General features: G+C 41.5%; 1 protein-coding gene across 4 annotated transcripts in view; it reads left to right on the plus strand.

Annotated features, from left to right (window-relative positions):
* CDC42SE2 (CDC42 small effector 2) overlaps positions 1–18,685 on the plus strand; it is a 118,817-nt gene that overhangs the window by 37,347 nt on the left and 62,785 nt on the right. Inside the window, exon 1 of one of the 4 annotated variants that reach the window (XM_061625630.1) lies at positions 18,184–18,221. The exons of the other annotated variants lie outside the window; for them this stretch is intronic. The gene's annotated coding sequence lies outside the window, so the exon portion shown is untranslated. Of the gene's footprint in view, positions 1–18,183; positions 18,222–18,685 lie in introns of those variants that run through there. 4 annotated transcript variants of the gene reach the window in all.

The following is an 18,685-nucleotide window of genomic DNA, read 5'->3' on the forward strand; positions in this document are numbered from 1 at the left end:
TTCACAAAAAATATTCCACTAACTGCTGAATTCCTTGACCAACTGAACAGTCCTTTCCATGACATCAACTCAGTTTATTAGTGTCAAAGGTTTCACCTTCACAAGCACACTACAACATAAACTTGTTTCCTTATTCAACATCTATGTGAAACCGCTGGGGGCCATCATCAGGAGTTTTGGGCTGCAGTGTCACCAATATGCGGATGACACTCAGCTCTATCTCTCATTTAAGTCCTCACCAGAGTTGGCTGTGAATACCATGTCCAAGTGCCTGGAGTCCGTAAGTGGATGGATGGGAGAGAATAGGCTGAAGCTAAACCCCGACAAGACCGAGGTGTTGCTCGTGGGAGACAAAAGAAGGTTGGGAATTACAGACCTGGTACTTAATGGGGTGAGTTTACCCCTGAAGGACCAGGTCCACAGCCTCGGGGTCATTCTTGACTCCCAGCTGTCCATGGAGGCTCAGGTTTTGGCAGTGAGCCGGGCAGCGTGGTATCAATTACATCTGATACAGAGACTGCGACCATACCTTTCTGTTCATCTGCTCCCACGAGTGATACATGCCCTGGTCTCCTCCCGCTTAGACTACTGTAATGCGCTCTATGTGGGGTTACCCTTGAAAACGGTCCGGAAGTTACAGCTGGTACAGAATGCGGCGGCGCGCTTGATCAAGCATAGCCGTCGCTGTGATCATATCACTCCAGTGTTAATAGATCTTCACTGGCTACCAGTTGCCTACCGGGCCCAATTCAAGGTGTTGGTGTTGACCTTTAAAACCCTATACGGTTTCGGCCCAGTTTATCTGAAGGAGCGCCTCCAGAATCACCAATTATGCCGCCTGACGAGATCAGCCTCACAAGACCTTCTCTCGGTTCCACCAGTTAAAACAGCCAGGCTGGTGCGGACCAGAGAGAGGGCATTTTCGATTGTGGCCCCCACCCTCTGGAATTCCCTTCCTTTTGATCTGCGACATGCTCCCTCCTTGATAGGTTTTCGCCGAGCCTTAAAGACCTGGCTATTCAGGCAGGCCTATAGGATTGGGGTGGATTCGTTTTATGCTGTATTTAAATTGAAGGTTGGTTTTTAGATTAATTATGTTGTTGTTTGATATGTATATTATGTTTTATATTATTGTACGTCGCCTAGAGTGTCCATTTACTCAGACAGATAGGCGACTCAAAAATAAAATATTATTATTATTATTATTATTATTATAATATGTGTCCTCTCAAGAAACCTACATGTAGAAGAGCCCAAGCTGCAGAAGGTTATGAGTTGTCTAGGCAACTACTTTTACATTAAATATGAAATGTGCCCTATTGCAGAATAAACAAATGGTTCTCCAACATCTTATTCTCTTGTTCTGAGATGAATAAAATAAATAATATTTTATTTATTATGTTTCAAGAGATCGTCATTATAGTATAACCTACAGCTAAAATTTCATTGCACACCAATCAAGTTTCCCAGACTTTTGTTTACAGTGGTATTTTAAAGATGCATGTATACTGGCATGTGAAATGGATACATTACATGCATTTTGTTAGAAACATTGGTGTTAACACTGGCCTTTCTGCAGTGTTTATAATGTGTGGAGCTGCTGTGAGTCAACAGTTCTCCCCAGAAAAACTGTAGTACCATAGATAATTTACTTCCCATAAAATAAAAAAAACTTTGCAGTGTCATTGAGTCAAGCACTTATCCATTGTTTGACATCTCATCCTTGAAATATTATACACTAAAACTAATATCCCATTATTATAGATCTAGTTTAGTTGCTATGGTTTGTTTCAGTGTAGCTGAAGAGGCAGCAAATCCCTGGCAGCTCTGTTCTTTACCATGGTAACTCTGGGCCCATATATACGAGAGAGAGAATGGGGGAGGGAGTTGTTTCGTGGGCTTTTGTTTGATCCTAGCAGGCTTTTAGCCACATGGATTCCATACTGCAGGCCCTTCCATTGCCCCTTGCCTTCTTTTTGTGCGGTGGAAGACTCTTTTCACCACTGCTACATTGGAAGCAAGAGACAGACTGCTGGGACAGATTGCACACAAAACTGAAGTTACATTTGTGCATGAAGTATTCCCATTTCTGCAGTTACCTGTGTACATAAATTTCCCAGCAGTTGCAAGTATTTTTTTTAAATACCCACTACATTGTTGCTGAAAATCTGTCCATTCATTCTTTTAATTCTATTGTTATTATTTTTCTCCTATTTGGTAGGAAAGTATGTTCATTAAACTTTTTTTTAAAGAAAATACTGTTTGTATAAAAGCCTAAATAAATGACAAACCTATTTTGGTTCATGCATTTGTTGTGATATACAGTACCTTGCAAAAGTAATCAGACCCCTGACCAATGCTCTCATATTACTGAATTATAAATGGTACATTGTAATTTTGTTCTGTATGATATTTTATTTTGAAACACAGAAACTCAAAATCAGTTATTGCAAGGTGACATTGGTTTTATGTTGGGAAATGCTTGTAAAAAACATAAAAAACTGAAACATGCTGCTTGCTTAAGTATTCAACCCCTGTGCTGTGGAAGCTGCAAGTTTACACAGATGAAAGAAATTGCCCTATCGAGGACACAATTACCATTGGCCTCCACCTGTGAACCATTAAGGTTGCTGTCACATTGTCAGGATAAAAAACCCACTGTTGAAGGATCATTGGTCAGGCTGTGGATCTGACGGAAAATGAAGAATCAAGAGCATTCAACAGAAGTGAGAGACAATGTAATAAAATACATAGATTAGGAGAAGGGTACAAAATAATATCCAAGTGTTTGAATATCCCAGTGAGCACAGTTGGATCAATAATCAGGAAGTGGAAGCTGCATCACCACCCAGGCACTGCCAAGAAAGGCCATCCCTCAAAACACAGCACTAGAACAAGAAGGAGACTTCTGAGAGAAGCCACAGAGAGGCCAACAATCACTTTGAAGGAGCTACAGAGTTCAGTGGCTGCAAGTGGAGTAATAGTGCACCAGTCAGCCATATCAAGAGCTCTGCATAACACTGGCCTGTATGGGAGGGTGGGGAAAAAAAGCCATTACTCAAAAAGTACCATCTGAAAGCACATCTGGAGTTTGCCAGAAAGCATGCAAGTGCCCAGCTGCAATGTGGGAAAAGGTTTTGTGGTCAGAAGAGACCAAGATACAGATTTTTGGCCAAAACTCACAGCGCTATGTGTGGCGCAAACCTAACACTGCCAATGCCTCAAGACACATCATCCCTATAGTGAAGTATGGTGGTGGCAGCATCATGCTGTGAGGATGCTCCTCATCAGCAGGGGACTGGGCATCTTGTTAAAATTGAAGGAATAATGGATGGAGCAAAATACAGGGAAATACTGCAAGAGAACCAGCTTCAGTCCACTAAAAAACTGACGCTTGGGAGGATATTCGCTTTTCAACAGGAAATGACCCCAAGCACAAGACCAAAGCAACATTGGAATGGCTCAAGAACGAAAAGGTGAATGTCCTACTGTGGCGCAGTCAAAGTCCTGATCTCAACCCCATTGACAATCTGTAGCGCTCTTTGAAAATTGTGGTCCACAGACTACGTCCAACCAACCTGAACGACCTGGAGCAAATCTGCCAAGAAGAATGGGCCAAAATCTCTCCAACACTGTGTGCAAATCTGATACATATCTACCCTAAAAGACTTAAAGCTGTTACTGCAGTGAAAAATGGTTCTACCAAATATTAATGGGGGGTTTGAATACTTATGCAAGCAATATGTTTCTGTTTTTTATGTTTCTTACAAACATTTCCCAACATAAAACCAATGTCACCTTACAATAATTGATTTTGCGTTTCACTGTTTCAAGATAAAATATCATACAGAATGAAATTACAATGTTCTATTTGTAATTCAGTAAAATGAGAACATTGGTCAGGGGTCTGATTACTTTTGCAAGGCACTGCATTATGAACCGAAAGGTATAATGCATTCTTTAGGAATTGAAGAAGTCTTTTGAAAATAATTTGTAGAACCTGTATACTGTAACAGTAATGTAGATGCGTTGGCAATAAAGCAGTTAACTACCAGAGATACTGGAAATTAGTAGCTCTTGTTCTCTGTTACATTGTAATATGAATGCACCATGGCCATGCCACAATGGCCGCTTGTCCTTTTCCAGTGGCCCAGTCCATAGCCTGGTGCAGAAGAGGCCGCTATGTTCCTTTCCCCATGCACTTCGAGGTACAGATGGGGCAGTATGGACAAATCTCAATATTCTTGATAGCAAGGTAGGGGCTTGCTGAGAAAAACTTTGTCTTGGGTCCACACTCTTTAATTAGAGTTAATCTGGAGAAAAAAGAATTGAGGAAAGGCAAGATCCTCTCAAGTCAGGCATCTAGGGTAGAAGTGTGGAGGTGGAGGCAGGGTGAGAACTGCAGCAAATGTACCTGACAGCAAGGCCACAGTCTTATATACATTTACTTGGTACTTGCATTGAACATAGGTGGGACTTGGCCTGTTTGTTCGTTTTCAGGATTGGGCTGGAAATAGCCAGGAAATACAGTGATAGTGTAAATGATGGATGGAACAGACATACTGTAGACTATATGTCTTTCATCCCAAATTGGAAGAGGGACTGAACTTCAGAGGTATATTTCTTAAACCTTTTGGATTTTTAAAATGAAGGTTAGAAACCCTTTATATTTATTTATTTTATTAGATTTCTAAACCGCCCTATAGCTTTCTAGCTCTCAGCGCGGTGTACAAAAGGTAAAAACAGATTAAAATACAATAAACATGATAACACTACACTGTAAAATATAGAAACAAAATCAAGACAAAGACAAATTAAAATTAAATTAAATTAAAATTATATGAGGGACATCTTAAAATTCAGGATGGACTGAAACTCATGAGGATTATATAGAAATGGTTCCAGATAATGAAATGAAGCGATAGTTCATGAAGAGCTGATTGATCATCTTTCGAAGAAGCACAAGTTATATTACTGAAGAATATCTTTTTAATTGCGTTCTGTGGAACTGGGAATGTGCCATATAACATGAATGTTGTGAAATGAAGGTATATTTCTTACAAATTGTACTATTCCTGGAAGATGTCTTGGCTTTGTGTATTTTAGTGCTAGTTTGGCTTACAAGGACAAATTTTGAATGGTTGTCCCTATGGATAGGGCAGTTCAGAAGTATGCTCTGAAAGTTGGGGTGGCAGAAATATTTGTAAACTGATGAACATTAATAATTAATAATCTATATGTTCTGGAAACATGATGAATTATAAAAGCCAGCTTGTATCATTATTATATTTTAAGCATACCACCACTGGGTCCTACCTGTCACATTTTTAAGTTGCTAAATTCTTCAGTATCCTTCAGGGTGATGCTGCCTATATAATTGAAGACGTATTGTGGACAGTGGAATGTATTATGCTTAAACTTCAGCTGACCTTTCACTCTTCCTGAGAGTTGTCTGAGTGCCTGGCTAAGTGCTTTTTCTTTATAAAATTGTTAACATCATAACATTTTACTAAAATGACTGCTTGCTGCTGCTGCTGCTGCTTCATGTTGGTCAAGAATAATTGCACTGAAACCATGCTAGCACAGGTACTAATTTCACTAAAATCAGATTACTTTATATCTTTCTAGCTATTATCATGTGCATTTCAGTCCTAAAGAATATACTGAGAGATTGCTCCCCAGAAATATATGCTGGCAAAACAGAAGGTTAACAATCCATAGTAAGAATGTTATATTTAATATATTAGCTCACTGGAGAAACAATTAGCTTTGTTTCATATTGAAGTTGTTCAGGACAAACATTAGAGTAGGAACTGCTTGGTTAACAAGCAAGTTGTAGATTGTGAGGTTGCAGTAGAGGCAATAAAAATGTCACATTTAAATCTTCTTTACTGCCGTCATACATGCACACATAGTAGATTTACAATGGTACTGTGCCTTCCCCCTCTGGAGATTTGCTTGTGGTGAATGATGCTGAATTCTTATATGTAATGTCAGCCACATCTCAAAGCAATATTTATCTCATGTCCTCCAGAACTGGGAAACTACAGCAACATGGCCAGACACTACCTTTCTTTGAAAAATAAGGTAAGGAAATGTAGTGTATTGGCCCTCCAGGCTTGCCATACCAGGAACAAAAAATTGTGATTTTCCTTAAATGGAAAGCTTAGATTTAGTTGTATCCCATTATTAGATAAGAAAAAAACCTCAAGAGTACATAGAGGAGATAAATTAAATAGTAACTGTACCCATTACTGTTAGTTTTGAAAAGTGACTGTATTGCAGGCAGGATTTGGTTGAACTGTTTCCCAGCTTTGATATGCTTCCTGAGCTTTCCGTGCTATTACTTCAATATACTAAGCCTGTTCCTTCAGTAATCCTTATAGCATGCAAAAAGCAAATCTGAAGATGACAGAAACTGGAAGGAATACCTAACACCATAGAAAACAGAATCAAGATCTTGACAGGCTGGAACACTGGGCCAAAACCAACACGATGAAATTCAAGAGAGATAAATAATAAATTTTGTTTACATACAAAAACAACAAAGACATATATAGGATTGGGACGATCTGCTTTGATAGCAGCACATGTGAAAAGGTTCTAGTTGATCACAACGTGAGCCAGTGCGATGCAGCTGCTAAAAGAGCTAATGCAATCTTAGGCTGCATTTAACAGAGGCATAGGCCTCACTAGCCATTTGCGGCAGATTTGCAGGGTCCCAGGCCCAGTTTTTAAACTGAACCGTAAAAGTTATCCATGGATTTTGCATTCAGATTGGAAAGCAAAAATAAGTGTGTGCCAGTTGCAAACAACATAAACGGGTTTGAACTCTTCCCACACCCACCCAATACTTGTATAATAATATGCATTAATACCAAATTATGCTTTAGTTTTTTATTCTGAATGTTAAAGTTTTTCCCCATCTTGAAGGTTTTACTTTGTATGTAAACCAAAATGCAGAAATACCATGTGGAAATAGGTGCTTCTGACTTTTTGTGCTTTTGGCATAAATGAGCTACCATAGTTTTAAGCAGGCATTTCCCAATTTTGAATTGGCGAATTCCAGGGCCACAATTAATCCTAATACTTTTCTCTTATAGGTGCCTACTTTTATAATAGGATTGAAGCAACTCTTCTCTAAATATCATTGTGTATGTGCATGCAATATAATATACTTGTGATTGATTCAGAGCAGATCTGGAAAATGCATTTGAGCAGATAATGTGTTTTAATTGAAACTTTTTCAAAGTTTATTTGATTTTGATTTAATATTTGCTGTAAGCAAAGGTGGTGAGTATTGAGAAGATACAGCTTTTATTATGATACATGATGTCTATCTCTGCTACATGAATGTGCTATAGATGGAAATGACATAATCGAAGTTTTTCCTGCACTCTGCGGTCGAAATGTGGCTCAAATATATTACTCTCATTACGTAAAATAGCTCTTGGTTTAGGTTTACCACTCTCAGCAGCTGACATTTTTTCATGTTTTGTAAACTAGACGACCCTTCTGGGAAACTGAATTCTTGTGTACATGGTGGGGTCAAAAGCTGTTGGGGGAAAAAATAACCCAACCTTTTTTTCCCAGCAGTACTGTGCCTGAAAATGCAGTTCTATACTGGATTGCAGCATTCTGTATCTTAGAAATTTGGGTTACGGTTCACTTAGTAGACTGTTAAGAACAGAGGAGCAAACATGTTTGTGAAATGGAGGCGCCACACAGATTTCTGATGTGCTCCACTTTCTTTCTCTCACATTTTTGTACACAGTGATTACCTGAGAAGGGCTGGGTGGTCTCAATCCTACCTGGAATTCATACGGACAGACTTGGTGTCCTTCATCCATTGAGTGGCTGATGGACAAGATTAGGGACCAAGGGAATAAGTAAATAAAAGAGGAGCCTGGTTCCTACACATTTTATTTATTACTTTGTATCTATCATCTATCTGTCTATCCTAATTCTCCAAGGAGACTCAAGGCAACTAACAAACAGTAAAAAGCAACAACACAGAGATATAATCCCTAAAAAAAAAAAAAACATTGCAGTATGCAGATTAATAAACTTACTCTTTGTTTTTAACAAATTCCGGCTGCACAAAAATAACATAAGAATCAAGCCAGCAAAAATTACATAATTAACTAAAGGCCTTTTCAAAAAGCCAGGTCTTCACCAGTCTTTGAAAATAGTATGGTGCTGGAACCTTGTTGACCTCACTCAGCAAGGCTTTTCATAAGGTAGGAACCACAACAGAAAAGGCCCTAGCCCTACTTCATACCATCCTCGCCTCCTGAGATTGAGGGCTTTGCAGCAGAGGCCTGTATGATGATCAGAATGTGTGGGAAGGGACATATGGAAAGAGGCGGCTCCCAAGGTACTCAAATCCCAAGCTATTAAGAGCTGTAAAGGTGAAGATCAGCACCTTGAAGACCAGCACCTGGAAACTAACCAGCAGTCAATGCAAATCAAGTAGAATCAGTATGACAGAATCAAAACACTTTGCTCTCATCACCACTCTGGCTGCAGCATTTTGCATTAATTGAAGCAACTCATGAGGGGGGAGGTAAAACCTGCTTTCAGACTCTTCAGCAGCCACCAGAATTTCAGCACCAATGATAACTGGATGCCTGGATTTTGTACCCCGAAGCATTTTTGTTGTTTCCTCATTTGTATAACCACAATTATCACTTTGAAGTACATGTGGATTTAAAATAAAAATATAGTCTCCAAACTTTGATTTGCTTTGCTATAGTATTATAGCAAATGATGGCAGCAAAAAACAAGGTTCCTAAAGCTTTTCAAGTACTAGATTATTTATTTGTATGTTTAAATTCAGGAAAAGCTGTCTTATATATGATGTACCCCTTCTATGCTCAGCTGATGTATGATTTGAGTTGTTTTTAACTGTATCAATAAAAAGTTATAAATTTTTTAAAAAACGATAGCAATATTTAGCCACTTCGTGAGAAACTGATCAGATGATTTTTTTTAAGTTTCAAAGGGAAGTGTATTGTACATGTTTTTGTGCTGCTGAAATAATGTGGCAAAGGAGCAGCCTGCATTTCTGATGTTCAGTAGTTTGACATGTTATGCGGTGCTCACATTCATATGCTCAGATAAAAGTTAAGATAAATGAGTGTCAATGTTCTTCTGGGTTCTCAGATATGTTAATTGGGCTATTTGGATAAACACAGTTCAGGGATGGGACTGACTTGTATTATCTTTAATCCAAGTACGCTATGCACAGTAACTGATGAGGGAGACTATATTAAGAAAATTATAGGGTAGAGAAGAAAATGTCAGTTAAAAATTCAGCTCAGATTTTGTATTAATGAATGTCTGTTTTCATCTTATTCAAAATGGTATGGTGTTAAGGGTTTTCTTTAATTACATGACTGATACCATGTGTTGTGTTCAGATATAAATTGTTTGAATCATGTTAAATCTAGGCTGAAGCCAGAAGGAAGGGGAAAAAACTAAAATATTTTTTAGGTGGTGCAGATTAAGAAAAAAATAATCTCATAGTCGTGCTTTGGCTAGTGCTGTAACACTCACAAAGAAGCAAAAATCCAAAAATAACCACATTACTTACAAGACCTTAAATAGTCATATGCCCTGTTAGCTACAAGAGGAAGTGGTGTGGGAGTAACTGCAGCATGATGTAGTTTATGAAAGAGAAAATATATATAGAGAGATATTTAAAAATATATAAACTTCTAGTTAATGATTAATGTGGGGAACTTGTATGTTCATTTTGTTTTCGAGTGCAGGAGCCAGTCTAATTCAGACAGTTGTGATATGTAAGCAGTACAATATAGTTGTAATATATATATAGAACTATTTGTATATTATGTTGTGTTTTGTGGGGGAGAGTTTCCACGCTACTGCTGCCCTCACTACCAGCAAAGATAGAGTAATGGTTTAGAACTCTATGGTATTTGAGGCGCTGCAGTGGTATTGAAGCAGGCCTACCCAGCTTATGAATGGGGTGGATGGAGTGGCACATGATGTAGTCTACAAAGCCAAGTACTATGATTAGTCAGGTACTGTTTTTGCAGACTGTGTAGCCTCAGTGGGAGAAAGGATCAGAGGAAGACCTAAGAAGGAAGATATATAAGGGTAATACATATATTATACAATACTATGGTAGCTTCTCACTTTGCTGTGGTAACATCTAGAAATGGCTGAAAGTGAATTACATGACTCCTTCCCATATCAGCATGCTCTGGAACCTTGGGGAAATGGATACTGTTGTATAAGAGAACCAATTTTTGAAACAACAGTTTTCTGATTAACTGTCAGGCCTTGAGTGAGGTCTAAGGGCAGTGCCCAGTACAAAAGCTATATTCCCCATTGCATATTCGTACTATTCCCTTTCTATCGAGAAACATCTATATGTTGTATTGAGCCTCCAAGGCTGCAACACAGTCCAGCTATGCCACAGTCCAACACAATCATGCCACTATCAGAAAGCAAAAAAAAAAAAACTTACTTGCAGAGCAGATGGCTAAAGAAAGTGAATCAAGTTGCAGACCTCCCTGTAAAGGTGCACATTTGCACCATACAGAAGAGTTAAACATGTAGGAAACATTCTAGAAAACATTTACCCATTTCCAGATTCATCTCACATCAAACACACAATGCTCTCACATATTTCTATATTCTACAAATATAAGAAGCAGAAATATTCATTCATTCACAGACAGATATACAACAGAAATAGTCAATGGTGCACATACTCAAGATAGTGGTGGCCCCTGGCCTGTGACTTCTGACTTGTTATTTTCATTATTGCCAGAGCATGAGATCGAGGCAGGTGCAGACTCTGAAATAAATGTGCCCACCGACTCTCCTCCACCAGTCCCACATACAACAAGGGTGCCCAGAGGAAGCTCGAATGAATAATAATAATAATAATAATAATAATAATAAACTTTATTTCTACCCCACCCTTTTCCCAATAGGACTCAGAGCGGCTTACAACTAAAAACAACACCATTAAAACATACAGAGTATATTATTAAAAAAGAATTAAACTATGAGAAAAATTAAAACCATAAAATATAGGTTAAAAACAGCGGACAATTTAAAATAATAAAATCATATAATGTAATCACCAAACCTATGACACTTAATCCTGGTCGTTCTCTATCCCAAATGCCCATTGAAATAAAACAGTCTTTACTTGTCGCCGGAAAGACGGCAAGGAGGGAGCTGATCGCACCTCACTCGGAAGGGAGTTCCACAGCCTAGGGGCGGCCACCGAAAAGGCCCTATCTTGTGTCCATGTCATATGTGCTTGCGAAGGTGTGGGGAACACAAGAAGGGTCTCACCTGAAGATCTCAAATCCCGGACAGGTTCATGTAGGGAGATAGGATCTGTCAAATAGTCTGGACCTGAGCCATATAGGGCTTTGTAGGTCAAAACCAGCACTTTGAATTGTGACCGGAAACAAATTGGCAGCCAGTGGAGCTGTTGTACCAGGGGAGTTGTATGGTCCCTGTAACCAGCCCCGGTTAGCACTCTGGCTGCAGCTCATTGTACCAATTTAAGTTTCCGAACAGTCTTCAAAGGCAGCCCCACGTAGAGCACGTTACAGTAGTCTAAGCGGGATGTAACCAAGGCATGCATCACCCTAGTCAGATCAGGTAGCTCCAGGAACGGGTGCAGCTGGCGCACCAGTTTTAATTGGGCAAATGCGCTCCTGGATACAGCAGCAATCTGGGCCTCCAAATTCAAAGCTGAGTCCAGGAGTACACCCAAACTGTGAACCTGAGACTTCAGGGGGAGTGCGACCCCATCCAGCACTGGTTGAATCCCTATTCCCTGATCTGCCCTCCGACTGACCAGGAGTACCTCTGTTTTGTCAAGATTTAATCTCAACTTGTTTGCCCTCATCCAGTCCATCACTGATGCCAGACACTGGTTTAGGACCTGTACGGCTTCCTTGGCTTCAGGTGGAAAAGAGAAATAGAGTTGAGTGTCATCAGCATACTGATGGCACCGCACCCCAAAACCCTGGACAACCTCTCCCAGCGGTTTCATGTAGATGTTGAATAACATGGGGGACAAAACGGAACCCTGTTGGACCCCATAGGTCAATGGCCAGGGGGTCAAGCAGGAGTCCCCCAGTACCACCTTCTGGGTTCGGTCCTCCAGGAAGGATTGGAGCCACTGTAACACAGTGCCCCCAAGTCCCATCTCGGCAAGGTGGCCCAGAAGGATACCATGATCGATGGTATCGAAAGCCGCTGAGAGGTCCAGTAGAACCAGCAGAGACACACTCCCCCTGTCCAGTTCTCTGCGTAGGTCATCCACCAAGGCGACCAAAGCCGTCTCTGTCCCATAGCCAGGCCTGAAACCAGATGGTTCAGGACCTAGCATTTGCATAAGCATCATGAACCTATACCTATGCAGTAGCAGGGAACAGAGCTCTCCTATCCACATAAGGCTGCATTCAACTAAATCCTAGTCTGAGTAAACCCATTGAAATTAATAATTTCAATGGGTTTACTCTGACTAGGACTTAGTGTCTGGTCCCCACTACTGCATAGTAGTGACTAACTTAGATTCGTCATGCCTATTAACTTCAGTGGGTCTGCTCTGAATGGGACTAGCATTGAATACAAACAATAATTGACAGTGCGTGTCCATGCGTTTGTTTGCACGCATGCAAGCTATGGGTCTTTCAATGTGTATGTGTGTACTGCCGTCAAGTTGATTCCAATTTATGGCGACCCTATGAATAGGGTTTTCATGAGGCTGAGAGGCAGTGACTGGTCCATATTTTTTTAAACTAACCAGTATGGGGAGAGAATGCCTTGCTCCACACATATCTGGCAAAAGACTCAAAAGTAAGAGAACCTGTCAGGCCCTACATGTCATTTGCACTGTCCATATGTTTCCTGCATCTTCTAGAAACTGCGGCTCTTCAGAAGACTGTTGGACTCCAACTCCCAGCACCTCTAGCCAGCGTGCCCCCCCATCTCAATGTTACTGGAGGGATACTGGAGGGATACTATGTTGAGTTTTTCATGAGTTGAGAGTGAATTTGGGGTTAATCTAAATCATGGCTTCTTATGAATTGTTGGCTTTTGTGGAACTTTCTAGGAGGATATAGAGATCAAAAACATGCTTGTCTTCCTGACCTACTGTCAGTTCCAAGAAGCTGATGCACAATTATGACAAAATCTCTAGAGGGGTAGCTGTTACTCTTTTATTGTTTTTGCTACAAGAGGTTATGGTGGCACCTTAAAGACTGATACATTTATTATGGCATATCATATACACCATTCATATCAAGCACCCTGAAAGCATATTTTCCCCAAAGAATCCTGGGAACTGTAGTTTGTTGGAATGCTGGGAATTGTAGCTCTGTGAGGGGTTAATCACAGTTCCCATGATTCTTTAAGAACATAAGAACATAAGAAGAGCCTGCTGGATCAGGCCAGTGGCCCATCTAGTCCAGCATCCTGTTCTCACAGTGGCCAACCAGGGGCCTGGGGGAAGCCCGCAAGCAGGACCCGAGTGCAAGAACACTCTCCCCTCCTGAGGCTTCCGGCAACTGGTTTTCAGAAGCATGCTGCCTCTGACTAGGGTGGCACAGCACAGCCATCATGGCTAGTAGCCATTGATAGCCCTGTCCTCCATGAATTTGTCTAATCTTCTTTTAAAGCCATCCAAGCTGGTGGCCATTACTGCATCTTGTGGGAGCAAATTCCATAGTTTAACTATGCGCTGAGTAAAGAAGTACTTCCTTTTGTCTGTCCTGAATCTTCCAACATTCAGCTTCTTTGAATGTCCATGAGTTCTAGTATTATGAGAGAGGGAGAAGAACTTTTCTCTATCCACTTTCTCAATGCCATGCATAATTTTATACACTTCTATCATATCTCCTCTGACCCGCCTTTTCTCTAAACTAAAAAGCCCCAAATGCTGCAACCTTTCCTTGTAAGGGAGTCGCTCCATCCCCTTGATCATTCTGGTTGCCCTCTTCTGAACCTTTTCCAACTCTATAATATCCTTTCTGAGATGAGGCGACCAGAACTGTACACAGTATTCCAAATGCGGTCGCACCATAGATTTATACAACGGCATTATGATATCGGCTGTTTTATTTTCAATACCTTTCCTAATTATCGCTAGCATGGAATTTGCCTTTTTCACAGCTGCCGCACACTGGGTCGACATTTTCATCGTGCTGTCCACCACAACCCCGAGGTCTCTCTCCTGGTCGGTCACCGCCAGTTCAGACCCCATGAGCGTATATGTGAAATTCAGATTTTTTGCTCCAATATGCATAATTTTACACTTGTTTATATTGAATTGCATTTGCCATTTTTCCGCCCATTCACTCAGTTTGGAGAGGTCTTTTTGGAGCTCTTCGCAATCCCTTTTTGTTTTAACAACCCTGAACAATTTAGTGTCGTCAGCAAACTTGGCCACTTCACTGCTCACTCCTAATTCTAGGTCATTAATGAACAAGTTGAAAAGTACAGGTCCCAATACCGATCCTTGAGGGACTCCACTTTCTACAGCCCTCCATTGGGAGAACTGTCCGTTTATACCTACTCTCTGCTTTCTGCTTCTTAACCAATTCCTTATCCACAAGAGGACCTCTCCTCTTATTCCATGACTGCTAAGCTTCCTCAGAAGCCTTTGGTGAGGTACCTTGTCAAACGCTTTTTGAAAGTCTAAGTACACTATGTCCACTGGATCACCTCTATCTATATGCTTGTTGACACTCTCAAAGAATTCTAATAGGTTACTGAGACAGGACTTTCCCTTGCAGAAGCCATGCTGGCTCTGCTTCAGCAAGGCTTGTTCTTCTATGTGCTTAGTTAATCTAGCTTTAATAATACTTTCTACCAGTTTTCCAGGGACAGAAGTTAAGCTAACTGGCCTGTAATTTCCGGGATCCCCCCTGGATCCCTTTTTGAAGATTGGCGTTACATTTGCCACTTTCCAGTCCTCAGGCACGGAGGAGGACCCGAGGGACAAGTTACATATTTTAGTTAGCAGATCAGCAATTTCACCTTTGAGTTCTTTGAGAACTCTCGGGTGGATGCCATCCGGGCCCGGTGATTTGTCAGTTTTTATATTATCCATTAAGCTTAGAACTTCCTCTCTCGTTACCACTATTTGTCTTAGTTCCTCAGAATCCCTTCCTGCAAATGTTAGTTCAGGTTCAGGGATCTGCCCTATATCTTCCACTGTGAAGACAGATGCAAAGAATTCATTTAGCTTCTCTGCAATCTCCTTATCGTTCTTTAGTACACCTTTGACTCCCTTATCATCCAAGGGTCCAATTGTCTCCCTAGATGGTCTCCTGCTTTGAATGTATTTATAGAATTTTTTGTTGTTGGTTTTTATGTTCTTAGCAATGTGCTCCTCAAATTCTTTTTTAGCATCCCTTATTGTCTTCTTGCATTTCTTTTGCCAGAGTTTGTGTTCTTTTTTATTTTCTTCATTTGGACAAGACTTCCATTTTCTGAAGGAAGACTTTTTGCCTCTAAGAGCTTCCTTGACTTTGCTCGTTAACCATGCTGGCATCTTCTTGGCCCTGGCGGTACCTTTTCTGATCTGCGGTATGCACTCCTGTTGAGCTTCTATTATAGTGTTTTTAAACAACTTCCAAGCATTTTCGAGTGATGTGACCCTCTGGACTTTGTTTTTCAGCTTTCTTTTTACCAATCCCCTCATTTTTGTGAAGTTTCCTCTTTTGAAGTCAAATGTGACCGTGTTGGATTTTCTTGGCAATTGGCCAGTTACATGTATGTTTAATTTAATAGCACTGTGGTCACTGCTCCCAATCAGTTCAACAACACTTACATCTCGCACCAGGTCCTGGTCCCCACTGAGGATTAAGTCCAGGGTTGCCGTCCCTCTGGTCGGTTCCATGACCAACTGATCTAGGGAATAGTCATTTAGAATATCTAGAAACTTTGCTTCTTTGTCATGACTGGAACACATATGCAGCCAGTCTATGTCCGGGTAGTTGAAGTCACCCATTACTACCACATTTCCTAGTTTGGATGCTTCCTCAATTTCATATCTCATCTCCAGGTCTCCCTGAGCATTTTGATCAGGGGGACGATAGATCGTTCCCAGTATTAAGTCCCTCCTGGGGCACGGTATCACCACCCACAACGATTCTGTGGAGGAGTCTGCCTCTTTTGGGGTTCCGAGCTTGCTGGATTCAATGCCTTCTTTCACGTATAGAGCGACTCCGCCACCAATACGTCCTTCCCTGTCCTTCCGATATAGTTTATATCCAGGGATAACTGTATCCCACTGGTTTTCTCCATTCCACCAGGTCTCGGTTATGCTCACTATATCAATGCTCTTCTCTAAGACCAAGCACTCCAGTTCTCCCATCTTGGTTCGGAGGCTCCTAGCATTAGCGTACAGGCACTTGTAAGCAGTGTCTCTCTTCAAGTGTCTTTGGCACTTGTGGTTAGGCCTGTGGTAATTTTGCTCTTCTGAATTTATATCCTGTGCCCCTGCTCTCACAACGCCTACTTCTAGGCCTACCCCTTTTAAAATTTCATCATTTCTTTGGTTTTTATCCCAGGGGGGAGGTTTATTCCGAACCGGACCTTTCTCAGCTCCTGTCGGGTTTCCCCCCTCAGTCAGTTTAAAAGCTGCTCTGCTACCTTTTTAATTTTAAGTGCCAGCAGTCTGGTTCCATTCTGGTTCAAGTGGAGCCCGTCCCTTTTGTACAGGCCCGGCTTGTCCCAAAATGTTCCCCAGTGCCTAACAAATCCGAACCCTTCCACCCGACACCATCGTCTCATCCACGCATTGAGACTGCGAAGCTGGGCCTGTCTGGCTGGTCCTGCGCGTGGAACCGGTAGCATTTCAGAGAAAGCCACCTTGGAGGTCCTGTCTTTCAGCATCCTACCTAGCAACCTAAATTTTGTTTCCAGGACCTCACGGCTGCATTTTCCCCATGTCGTTGGTGCCAACGTGCACCATGACCACTGACTCCTTCCCAGCACTGTCTACCAAACTATCTAAACGATGGGCGATATCCACAACCTTCGCACCAGGCAGGCAAAACACCTTGCGTTCTACACGCCCATCACACACCCCACTGTCTATGTTCCTAATGATCGAATCACCCACTACAAGGATCCCTCCACCCCCTGGAGATATATCCTTGGCACGAGAGGATAGCTGCTCATCCCCCAAGGAATGGGTCCCTTCTAAGGGATCGTTTCCCTCTTCCTCAGCTGGATGCTCTCCTTCCCCGAGACCATCGTTCTCCATGATAGCAGGAGAGCTATCATCGTTGGAGTGGGACACAGCTATAACGTCCCTGAAGGCCTCCTCCACACACCTCTCTGCCTCTCTCAGCTTTTCCAGGTCCACCACCTTGGCCTCAAGGAAATGAAGTCGTTCTCGGAGAGCCAGGAGCTCATTGCACCGAGAGCACACCCACGACTTCTGTCCAACAGGCAGATAGTCGTACATGCTGCAGGCGGTGCAAAACACTGGAAAGCCCCCACACCCCTGCTGGCTTCTTACCTGCATAGTTTTGTTTAAGGTTTATTACGTCAATGGGTTGGAGACTGCGGTTTAGTTGAGGTCAGGGAACAGACGGGCAGAGTGGGGGGCCCTGGCCTCCTCGCCCTGCTGCCGAACTCGCTCTGCTGCTTAACTCGCCTTGACGCTTTGTCTGCTGGGGCCTTGACTCCTCGTCAGCTGGGGCTCCCTCTAGCTCATGGAGCAAGAAAAATTATTTGAGAAAAATAATGTGCTTTCAGTGTGCTTTAAGTGTAAGAGTATGCAGTCAAGCTCCCTTTGTCAGATGGAAGACACAAATTATAAAAAGAAAACATGGTTGCATCTTTCAGAGACTGTACCACTATCTGAGCATAAACTTAACTTTCAGTGAAGTGATTTGCTCTCGAGTATCAGCTTTGATATGAGATACAGTACCTTGTATAACCTAGTTGGAAGTTTTGCACATACTGTCTCTTTCTCATTCCCTCCCCCTCAAAAAAAACAAAAACAGTTTTCTAAACACAGGCGAGAGAGACTCTGGAGACAGAACCCTTATGATGCATTAGCACCTGTAGTCATTCTTCCTCTGGTTTTCTGTGCTCTTTATCTCTTCCTCACAATATTGAAACAGCCCCATTACCACATTTCCTGTCTGAAGTTGCAGCAAAGAAGCGAGAGAGTCAGAAGGCAAGAAATGTTGATCCTTAAAGTGAGCCTTTTAATATATATATATTTAATGGGGGTTCTGTTCTTGGGTGATAATTACTTAGCATTTTCATTCAAATATGTACTTCAACTGCCTTTATATTCAGATAGAAGACATTAGAGGGAGGGAGGGAGGGAGATATACAGACAGATCTGGATCCTGACAAAAGCGTTGTTTTTCTCAGATTTCTTTTTTGGGTAATGAGAGTGTATTAACATTCTTAATTTAAATCAAACTTCTGCTGCCATTCTAAAATCATCCTGGTTCCAATCCATTCACTCTGAGCGATGGTTTCACTTTTCCCTGCTTCAGAGTTATAGCTGATATGTAACCTTTTTTCAGTTAGTAACTTCATGTTCTTCATTGTGGTAATTCATTATGGTGTTTGGTTAGGGGGTGGTGGGCAAATGCCATTCTTGAGAGACAAGCCCTCATTCATTAGAATTATGAGTGTGTATGCAGTTTGA

The sequence above is a fragment of the Rhineura floridana genome, chromosome 1 (assembly GCF_030035675.1).
Source record: "Rhineura floridana isolate rRhiFlo1 chromosome 1, rRhiFlo1.hap2, whole genome shotgun sequence".
Lineage (NCBI taxonomy): Eukaryota > Metazoa > Chordata > Lepidosauria > Squamata > Rhineuridae > Rhineura > Rhineura floridana.